The sequence below is a fragment of the Triticum urartu genome, chromosome 2 (genome assembly GCF_003073215.2).
Source record: "Triticum urartu cultivar G1812 chromosome 2, Tu2.1, whole genome shotgun sequence".
Classification (NCBI taxonomy): domain Eukaryota; kingdom Viridiplantae; phylum Streptophyta; class Magnoliopsida; order Poales; family Poaceae; genus Triticum; species Triticum urartu.
The window spans coordinates 735528536-735538233 of NC_053023.1; positions in this window are offsets into that span (position 1 = coordinate 735528536).

A 9698-nucleotide genomic window follows, 5' to 3' on the forward strand; every position below is an offset into this window, starting at 1 on the left:
CAGTATGAGCTGTTTCCTACTTACAAAGAAGGTGTGCAAAATCTTGACTTCCAGTATGGCTAAATACTGGTGGAGCAGCTCTATCGATAGAAGATCTCTTCATTGGATATCATGGAAAAATCTCACGGTACCAAAATGCAAAGGAGGTATGGGATTTCATGATTATCATCTGTTTAACTTGGCACTATTGGGGAAACATGGGTGGAGGTTTATGACCAATCCCAACTCACTATGCGCCAGAGTTTTGAAGGGGAGGTACTTCTCCGATAGTGATTTTATGCAGGCTCAAGTGCCACACTCTGCATCGGCTGTATGGCGTGCCATCATTGCCGGGCAGGAAGCTCTTGAGGCGGGAGTGGTTCAGCGTGTTGGCGATGGCTCTACCATCAATGCCTGGACTGATAAATGGATCCCAACTACTGTCTCCAGGTCACCGATCCTCAAGCCAGCGAACACAAGTGTTGAACGGGTGAGCGATCTGATTGATAACACTAACTGGACTTGGAGACGAGACTTAGTTCGAGGTACTTTTGCCACACCTGATGCTGATGCAATTCTGAATATACCACTTCGGCAAGGTGGGGGAGAGGACTTTCTTGCATGGGCACACGAGAAATCTGGTAACTACAGTGTGAAACCAGCGTACCGAGCTTTGATGAACCGCAACGAGCAACAAGCTCTAGGCGAAGGTCCCGGCACCGGAACTTCAGTGGATCAAACACATATGTGGAAAGCACTTTGGTCTCTCAAAGTTCTCCCCAAGGTACGTGTCTTCTGGTGGCGTGTCATGCGTGGCATTCTACCCGACGAGAAGACGCTGCATTATAGACATATTCAAGATGTCAGTTTATGCAAACTCTGTCAAGCATATGAGGAAGACCTTGAACATGCGTTAATCCACTGTTCGCATGCGAAACAGTTCTGGGACGAAGCGCGCGTTGTTCTGGACATCAAGCTACCACGATTGCATCCGTCTTCATGGGCTGGCGATATCTTATGTGGGTCTATGTTCACCGACAAGGAGCGAGCAACGATAATCACTATAATATGGTCCATCTGGAGTTCTCGCAATAGATGGACACATGACGGTGAGAAGTACGACCCGGTGAACTCCATCAAACTCACTAGAGAGGCTTTGGCCTTACTTGATGTACCTAAACAACAAGCTGCAATGCTACCGGGACATGGTTGGCGGCCACCTGAATCGGATCACGTAAAGATCAACACCGATGCAGCTGTGCGGTTCGCAGAGGAGAAAATCAGAGCGGGTGGTGTCGCACGCTCCCAGACAACACTGATGGGCGCTTGGTGCAAGCCCCATCTTGGGGTCACTGATCCTATGATCGCTGAGGCACTAGCCCTACGGGATGGAGTAATCTTCGCAAATCTGAGAGGCTATGCCAATGTGATAATGGAGACCGACAGTCTGGAGATTGTTAATCTCTGGAACACTCGTCACAATAGTCGCTCTGTTGTGGCACCAGTTTTCTTCGAAATTGATGAGCTAGCGGATAGTTTCCATTCTTTTGTAATTCAGCATGTTAGTAGATCTGCAAACGGTCAAGCACACTTGTGTGCCCAGCGTGCATGTAATGTGTCTGTAACCGAGAGTTGGCTCTCTGAGACTCCAAGTTTCCTGGTTGCAGCCTATTGGCTGACTGCCCAGCGAACACTTTTGTTTGAATAAAGCTCAGAAGTTCTATGCAAAAAAAAGCAGGCAAGTCGGCAACCTACGAGCCAGTTCGCTTCGATGGTCAGATAACATACTCTACATGTAGTAAGTATCTTCAGCTTTTCTCATTGTTCTCCGCAAAAACGAAAAGCTTCTCACATTATTGTCTCGAGGATCGCTCATGGTGGCTGCCATGGCATGGATCTAACAGAAAAAATGTCTTTGAACACGAGGCTATATTTTACAGTTAGCGCCTTAGCGGTCAATCATGTGCAGTGTCCAGCTAGGCATGGTTGTTGGTGGTGCAAGCTTGTATATCATTGGTTGAGAAGAAGCCATCTAGCTAATAACTATGGATCCGAAGGTCTGTGGTAAACTACTCACACATCATCGGAGAGGCTATGGTGTTGATATAGAAGCCCTGCGTGATCGATTCCCCCTCCGGCGGAGTGCCGAAAAAGGCTCCAAGATGAGATCTCACGGGTACAGAAGGTTGCGGCGGTAGAAATAGGGTTTCGTGATGCCCTCGGATGTTTTCGGGGTATATGAGTATATATAGGCGAAAGAAGTAGGTCGGCGGAGCCATGAGGGACCCACGAGGGTGGGGGGCGCGCCTACCCCCTGGGCGCGCCCTACTACCTCGTGGTCGCCTCGTTTCTTCCTTGACGTCCACTCCAAGTCTCCTGGATTGCGTTTGTTCCAAAAATAACTCTCCCAAAGGTTTTCATTCCGTTTGGATTCCGTTTGATATTCCTTTTCTGCGAAACACTGAAATAGGCAAAAAAACAGTAATTTGCACTGGGCCTTTGGTTAGTAGGTTAGTCCCAAAAATAATATAAAAAAAGGTATATTAAAGCCCATTAAATATCCAAAACAGATAATATAATAGCATGGAACAATCAAAAATTATAGATATGTTGGAGACGTATCAGCTGGTACCAAGCGCGCGGAACCTACTTGAGTCCGTACAAGGACCGTGAAAGCAGGCACACGTGGTCGGGAAGCACCGGGTCAACAAACCCGGTGGGCTGCTGGTAGAACACATGCTCCTTGAGGTGACCATGGAGGAAGGTGTTGGAGACATCCATCTGGTGCACCGGCCAAGCACGGGAGACCGCAAGGTGGAGAACCGTGCGTATCGTACTGGGCTTGACGACCGGAGCAAAGGTGTCGGTGAAGTCGATGCCAGCACGCTGTCGGAAGCCACGAACGAAGCTTGTGTTTAAAGACCCATTTCCCGGTAGCCGATGAAGATGCAAGCGACAGAGCAAGGTGCAGGCTTGTGAGGAGCGGAGTCGGCAGTGCTAGGATAGCAAAGGCACCCGAATATACGCAAACCATCATAAGAAGGTGGCGTATCGAACAGGAGGTGATGAGGTGCAATATTCCACCGTGGTCGGCATGGTCGAAGGATAAGGAGAAGGGATGCAGTAGCAAGCGTGTCTGGCCAGAAGCGAGGCGGCACGTTAGCATGAAACAGGAGCTTGTGAACACAGTCGTTCAGAGTGCGAAGGACGCGTTCGGCTCGACCGTTCTGTTGTGAAGTGTACGGGCATGTGAGGCGGAAAACTATGCCATGATGCGACGAAAAGGTACAGAAAGCGAGGTTGTCAAACTCTTTTCCATTGTCTGTCTGAAACGCAAGGATGAAACACCCAAGTTGCGTGCGGACATAGGAGTAAAAAGCCATCAAGGTGGAGAGTGCATCCGACTTTTTGCGCAAAGGAAAAGTCCACACGTAATGAGAATAATCATCAAGAATGACCAGATAATATAAATAGCCCGAATTATTAGGAACTGGAGAGGTCCACACATCGCTATGAATCAACTAAAAAGAAAAAGAAACAATGGTGGTGGAATTATTAAACGGCAGGCGAACATGTTTGCCGACTCGACAGGCATGACAAGGGTGATCCTCAATCTTATTACAACTGGAACTGAAACTCTTAAAAATATGACGAAGTGTAACGGGGTTGGGATGACCCAAACGAGCATGCCAGAGATCGACGCCAACGGAAAGAGTGACCGGTGTGGTGGTAGTGGAAGAAGACAGATACACCGGATAAAGCTCGACGGGGCTGTCACATCGGTGGAGCACCATCCTAATTCGAGCGTCCTTGACACAAAAACCAATGCTGTCAAATTCAACAGTAACAGGATTTTCACGAGTGAAACATTTAACAGAAACAAGGTTCTTAATAAGATCAGGAGACACAAATATGTTAGACAAAGATAAAGGTGTAGAGTTAGAAGGAAAAGAAGCGTGCCCCACGTGCGTGATGGAAAGTGTGGAACCGTCGCCGACAATGATACGACGGTCGGTGGACACAGGACTTAAAGAGGCAAGGTTATCAGGATGAGCAAACATGTGAGTCGTAGCACCGATGTTCATGTATCAGTCACCACCTCCAGTGTGGTTGTTCGGCGTAGGCGCAGTGTGCAGCGCAGCGAGGAGCGCCGGATCCCAAGGTGCCAGCGGCAGGGCCGGCGAGGGCGGCGGCGGGGCCGCAGGAAGACCGTAGGCGCCGCTCAGCTGCGGCAGTGGGTATCCGCCGTACGGCTGCGAAGCCGTGTAGTACGCCTGATGCGCCGGCGGATGCGGCTGGGAAGGGTCGGTGCAGGAGCCCGTGGAACCGGCATGGTGTAGACATGAACAACACCGGTCCACGGGTTGTAGCCAGAGGCCCATGGAGGGGGCACCTGGAACTGCTTCTGTTGCTGCTGACGGGGCTGGCCGGCGCCCTGTGGCTGACCGCCGCGGCGGCCCCCACCGCGCCGTTCGGTGGGAGGGACGGGAGGGGCGGGCGGCCCATAGGGCAGTGGGAGCAGCCCCGGCTGCTGGGTGTTCAGGTATGACGACGGCACCGGAAACGGCGCCTGGTGGCGCTGCGGCGGGGGCGCGGCCGGGGCGGCTGGAGGTGCCGAGGAGCCGCCGCGGGTGGTGCCGGTGGCGAGGGCGGTGTGGATGGCCCGTGCCTTCACCTGCTTCATCCGCCGCTCCTTCAAGCGGAGGTACGCAACAAACTTAGCGAATGACAGGTTGGGGATGAGGCTGAGGTTCGCCGCGGCGTTGCCGAAGTTCTCGTTGAGACCAGCGGTGAGCGTGCTGAGGAGAAGGTCATCATCGATCTTCGCGCCAATATCACGGAGCTCGTCAGCCAGAGTCTTTAGGCGACGACAGTAGTCATCGACGAAGGTGCTGTCCTAGTGACAACCAAAAAACTCTTGCTGCAAAAAAACGTGACGCTGGAGCTGGTTGTCGGTGAAGAACCCGTTCAGCTTTGTTCATACGGCGCAGGCATCGTCACCGTCCGCCATGACCATCTGGAAGAGGTCCGGCGAGATGGCGAGGAAAAACCAACGGATGATCGTGGTGTCGATGGTGGACCACTCATGAAATTCGGAGACGAGGCTGGAGTCGACGGTGCCGTTCACGTGGTCAATGAGGTGATACTCCCTGAACACGAGGGAAAAATATGTCTTTCACATGTAGTAGGAGGAGTCCGCCTGCGAGAGATGAACCGACACCGGCTCAAAGATGTTCAGGTTGTGGATGTTATTCACGTTGGAAGGGTTGACGTCAGTGAACGGATTGGAGTTGGTGAACGCGAAAGACGTGACAGACGACATGGCGCTCAGCGACTCGGCAGTAGCAGCGGCTTCGGGTGCAGCGGCGGCTGGCTAGGCGAGTGGACGAGAAGTGCGGCTCCGACGGCTTGGGATTTAAACTGTAGAGAATGGCCAAGTCAGAGCATTGGAGAAGAAGGTCGCTTGTTTGCGTTAACATTCATGCTGACACGCGTCGGCTAGTTGAGTGGGTTTATCGATTGGATCCATACGACCCGGTCGTATAGGATTTTCTTTCCTCTTTTTATGTCTGCCATGGGCAACCCCTTCCCTACGAATTACAATAATTAATAAAAATAATTTTGTATTAAACAAAATTACTTTTGTCTAATCTGTTCTAAATTCATAATTATTAGATGTACTTATTTACATCTCATTTTATGAAGATAAAGACGTATAAGACATCCTAGATTATTAAATAGGACAATATATGTCTATCCGATGATGTCTGTCACACATCGTACAATCCAGTCCAGCAAACCTAGAATGGGAAGTATCTAGTCGATCATTCTTTGTACATGCTTTTAATTGATAAGAAATTAAAGTCCAAACTATGAGCAGACCGATCATTTGTATGTAGTTTGATACATAAATTAGTACGTGTTCTTATATTCAATATGCTGAATTCGCACGTGTGCTTAGGACTGGACGTCCGAGCGAGCTTTTCATCTCGGCCCGAAGCTCGCTCCAGCTCGGCCCATTACAGCTCGGCCCGATACAACAAACGAGCGAGCCCAGTTATGAAAAGAGGCCCGATTCCTGACCGAGCCGAGCCGAGTTTCACCCGGTCCAACTCGGTGACTTGCTCGAGGCCCAGCCCAGTTCCCATCGGCCATCCTCGCATTAGGGCACGAGCCCCTCCCTTCATCTGTTCGGCACAGCCTCATGCCTCAACTCGCCGCGCCTTTCCTCACCACAACAAACGCCAGCGGACACGGCCTCCCCTAGTTTCTTGCCGATGGCGGTGGACGTTGTCTCCTCCCGCGTGGCCGTTGTCGCTGCCGCTCCTCGTTCTTGACCATGGTGAGGCGGCGGTGATGATGGCTAGACCGTAGTGGCGCACGTTGGTGGGTGGCATGTCTGGTGGAGCGTGTCGGACCGTTCGGGGATGTGGATGTTTGGCGGATGGGAGAAATCCGTGCCGGCTCGCCGGCACCGACGCAGTGACGCCCGTGGGCGCCACCGTTCCTTCCTGAAGAGCGTCCGGTATTCCCCTTCCTCATGCCCCTCCACGTACCAGGGGAAAACCCTAGGACCTGTCCAGGCAGCAGCGTTGTCGTCATGTTCCTTCCTGAAGATGCTTCTTGGTATGCGAAGGCTCGAGGTGCTAGGAACGAGGTGGTATATCTTCGGTGGGCGCAACGGTTTCGGGTTATCATCGTTTTCGTCAATCCGACGTTGTTAACATTATTTTCTCTCTTCTTTCTCTTTTGTTTTTTGGGCATGCTTGTGCTGTTTGCCCTAATATTGAACTCTCTGTTGTATCGGGTGGTTGCTATATCTATATAGCAGGACAAAAGCCTATTTCATCTAGTTTCTTGCCGAACGTGACGAGCAGGTACTCTCTCCTTTCTTCCCATCCCTAGCAGTAGCTGGGCGCGCACGCGCCCGGTAGTCACATGCTCCCCTACACGGGCGCACTGGCGCATGGACGACAGACGATATACATGCTCCCCTACACGGTTGCGCCTGCGTACGCATGTGATGTAGGGATGGATGGATGAATGCTTCTGCTTGATTGTGTAGAGTGTAGCTGTCGTCGTCCTCGCCATGCCTGATGCCATCCTCCTTGCCGCGCCCGACACTAGACAGTCAGCACCGACCACGGACGCATCCTTTCATCGCCGCGTCGGACGCCGCCGTTCGTCGCTAGCCAAGCACAAGCACACACTGCACAGGCGTGTTCCACACGAGCTGCTCAGGCTGGACCGAGCCAGAGGCAAAACGAGCCGAGCCTCCAGAAACAGGCTCGTACAACGAATGAGCCAAGCCGAGCTCGGCTCGCTTTAGGCGAGCCAAAGGCAGGCTCGGTCTGAACTCGGTTCGGCTCGGCTCGTGTCCAGCCCTACGTGTGCTACTACCTCTCGATTGCTCAACGACCAACATCTGCTGATGCCCTATTGCTTTTGCGGAACAATGTCGGTCTTTCTTCCTGCTGCTGTTGATCAATTTGCACAGCTACTTCAAATCTTGCTTATGATATCAGTTGTTAAAATTAATTAATCTAAGGACCAAGTAATCACACGAATATTTATTAACGAGTTTCGCTGTCATGGCTACATCCCGGGGCCGGGCGCTCTTTCTCATTAATCCGTCACAATACTGTACAACGGTCACCCAGGCACCGGCACACGCCGCCGCCTCTCTCTATGTGTGCCTGTGCTATTATGTTGCTATAGGTTACATCGTGTGTCTATCCTAATTATATATGAGACGCATAGGATATAAATGTCTTAATAACACATGATTCCATACCCTGTAAACACAATACAACTCAGAGTCTAACTATAACCTACATTGTACACTATATTCGACACAATTTCAATAGCCGCCAACTTGTAACACCTGGGACATCGCCCTGGACCTATCGGACGGCCAGCTTGTAGTGACGCAGAGATCAGGTGTTTAACCTCATTAAAAAAAAGGGAATTATGGATGGAGATTCTGAGAACATAGTTGGTATGATTAAGAAGTATGAATTGGTATGGACAGAGAGAGCATATAGCTGGTGTGGCGGAGCGTTAGTATATGATGAAGCAATTAACATGCACCACCAACAGCCATGCCAAAGACGTTGCACATGATCGACTGACTACCTATGTATACAATATCAGTTTTGCTAAAGCACATCTAGATGTGTCATAAATATCGCACATCTAAGTTCTCTGTTCACGTACTCCCTCCGTTTGGAATTACTTGTCGCAGAAATGGATGTATCTAAATATATTTTAGTTCTAGATACATCCATATCCAAGACAAGTAATTCCGAATGGAGGGAGTACAGTATAGAGTCCGCCAGCGTATATGTTGGCCGGTCTTAATCAGCTGATCAATCTTATATATAATTAACTTATGGATGCCTATTCCCCTTGTCAAAATTGCGAGGGAAAGAGCAACTTGGGCATACTCTATGGTCACATTCTGGAAAAACGAATGTTCTGACGTTGCCCAAACTGGGTCAGCTCTCCGTTTAAAAAAAAAACTGGGTCAGCTCTCCACTACGTTTTTTTTTGCGCGGATAAAAGGAGTTTTATTCCTTAGGTAATAGGATTACAATCAGCTGGCAGAAGCTCCTCAATACAGGAAGCACCTCTTTAAAGCCAAACAACAGTACACGACTCAGTACGACTGTAATTAGCCAGACAATGCGCTATCCTATTCTGAGACCTAGTAAGCTTTTAGGAAATAAACTCATGACCTTCCATCAGGAACATGATTTCCATTGCCAAGTGCCCATATGCCGACCGTGTAAGAAATACTTTCTGTCCAACTGCTCTCTAACCACCATCAGGACCTGGCATAGTCTCTGTCTAACCCCACTGGTAGAAAAAGGGCCTGTTGTCCTGGTTCGTAAGGGCCTTTTGTCCCGGTTCCTGAACCGGGACTAAAGGGTCGGTACTAATGCCCTGTCCCTTTAGTCCCGGTTCAATCCAGAACCGGGACAGAGGGCCTCCACGTGGCCTGTGCGCGGAGCCCAGGCAGGAGGACCTTTGGTCCCGGTTGGTGGCACCAACCGGAACCAATAGGCATCCACACGTCAGCATTTCTGTGGCTGGGGTTTTTTTTTGAAGGGGGGGGGGGGTTGGGGGGTTTTGGGGGGTTAATTTAGGTGTTTCATATATTGTGTTAGCTAGCTATAATTAATAGAGAGAAGTGTCCTCTCTTATGTCTGTGCTTAGTCGACGCTACGTACTATACATACGTATAGAGAGGACTAGACACGCTAGCTAGCTAGTAAGCAAACGAAGGAAAGAGAAGATCATCATGAACATATATGCATACAGAGAGAAATGATATCGACCACCTCTCCTTCTCCGAGAGATTGGTCGAACAACAAGTTCTCGTATATCTATCCGATACTACCACCGGTAGAAAAAGGGCCTATTGTCCCGGTTCGTAAGGGCCTTTAGTCCCGGTTCCTGAACCGGGACTAAAGTGTCGGTACTAATGCCCTGTCCCTTTAGTCCCAGTTCAATCCAGAACCGGGACTGATGGGCCTCCACATGGCCTGTGCGCGGAGCCCAGGCAGGAGACCTTTTGGTCCCAGTTGGTGGCACCAACCGGGACCAATAGGCATCCACGCGTCAGCATTTCTGTGGCTGGGGTTTTTTTTTGAAAGGGGGGGGGGGTTTGGGGGGTTTTGGGGGGTTAATTTAGGTGTTTCATATATTGTGTTAGC